The sequence below is a fragment of the Amphimedon queenslandica genome, unplaced genomic scaffold, assembly GCF_000090795.2.
Source record: "Amphimedon queenslandica unplaced genomic scaffold, v1.1 AMPQUscaffold_10611, whole genome shotgun sequence".
NCBI classification, from domain to species: domain Eukaryota; kingdom Metazoa; phylum Porifera; class Demospongiae; order Haplosclerida; family Niphatidae; genus Amphimedon; species Amphimedon queenslandica.
The window spans coordinates 5,691-7,319 of NW_003549133.1; the positions used below are offsets into that span (position 1 = coordinate 5,691).

Consider the following 1,629-nt stretch of genomic DNA (forward strand, 5'->3'; position numbering starts at 1 on the left):
ATTCACATATTTACTGGAGGTATGAACATGCTAGCTTTTCTTGATTTTTATACTTAAAATAGTTGCCAGTGCTCCACAGAACTTTACTGCTACAGCTACCAGCAGTAGCTCAGTATTACTTGAATGGGCAAATCCTGAATCTCCGAATGGAAAAATACTTCATTACCAGATCTACTTTAGCAATGATAACAATACATATCAAGTATGATTAATTTAAAATTAAAAATGATAATAATAAATATTTTAGGCTCTTAATGTCACAATTTATGAAAACTCATATCATTTTGAAGACCTTGATAGTGGAAGGCATTATTTTATTGTAAGCCCGTTGTGAGTGAAATATACCAGTTTGTAGTATGGTGCATGGGCGGATCAAAGGCGCCGCCAGTGCTACAACTTCCAATAACCGCACGGTAGGAAAATGTAGCACTGTGTGGAATATGTAGTACTGTGCAGTATAATATGTATGGGCTTTCCTGTTAACCACAAGCTTTGATAGAGGCAAATCACAGCCACAGCTACATACACTATAGTAGGTTCACACTGACTTTTTACTGTTATTATAAGTGCAGGTTTGGTGGTCACGTGTGAAGTAGCTGCTAATTGTTTGTTAAGTGTTTATTTATATTGTGTATACCAACTATGAATATGATTATCTCAAATACAGCACATCTCAGGTATTATAATTATTAATAAAACTTAAATTATAGTAAATTAAAAGTTTAAAACTAGCCAGATGTCTTCCTCATAGTTGTGAGCAGTCACAGATTAATTAGAAGAGGTACAGCAGCATCTCCTAGTAACTTATGGTGGGATCATCATCTATTCATCACCGAACTCACCACAGGCATGGATAATAAGACTCGGGTTGATAAAATTGTGTCTTTAGTTCAAGTTCCTGTATATCAACTGCTTATCCTTCAATCTATCAATGTTCAAGTTGAGATCTTGGACTGTTATTTGTAACATTCTGACACAATGTTTCTTATTGTTATAATACTCAGTTCTAAAACAGAAAAGTAGCAAGTATAGTGTTATTAGGGGCATATATACAAATCCTGCCTTCAAAAGTATAGCATAAAGGCTAAAAGTCAAAAAGGGGTGGAGAGTCTGGCCGCGCGAGACTAGCATAAAGGCTTAAGCAACGTAAAAAAAGGTATGGCTACCTATCGTAGCATTTGCTGCACGATTATGGAGTCCTTTTCCTTGTCTTTGTATATGTATGAAGTTAAGATAGTTTTATACTTTACCTATAATTGTATTGGCCTTTGCTTTGAGTCTTGTACATTGTTCAAAGTCTGTTTCCCACTTCTTCTTGATAGTAGCTGCAGCGGCCATTTTATTTTATCCGCCTACGCAATAACCGCACGTGAGTGGTAGTAATGGCGTCAAGTGCTCTTCAAGTGTCCATGTGCTTTGATTTCACTTCTCCTTTTCTATAACTACGCTCTAGTTGTATCATATATCAAAATACCAGGGTTTTGGAGAGGATTATAATGGAGAAAAACCGCTGTCTGTAGCATTTAAAATAAGAAAGTTATTACAATATGCAGATTTAAAAGTCAGTGTGAACCTAGTATAGACATGTAATAATAATAATAGTGATAAATGATGATAAATATCGATCTG

At 35.2% G+C, this 1,629-nt stretch overlaps 1 long non-coding RNA gene across 1 annotated transcript; it reads right to left on the minus strand.

The window, feature by feature from the left end:
- Positions 1-588: 588 nt before the first annotated feature.
- Positions 589-1,417, minus strand: LOC109590013 (uncharacterized). The gene is made up of 2 exons (XR_002189056.1): positions 1,251-1,417; positions 589-1,006 (listed from the first exon to the last, which is right to left on the minus strand). It is a non-coding gene; the product is annotated as an uncharacterized LOC109590013 (long non-coding RNA).
- Positions 1,418-1,629: the final 212 nt, after the last annotated feature.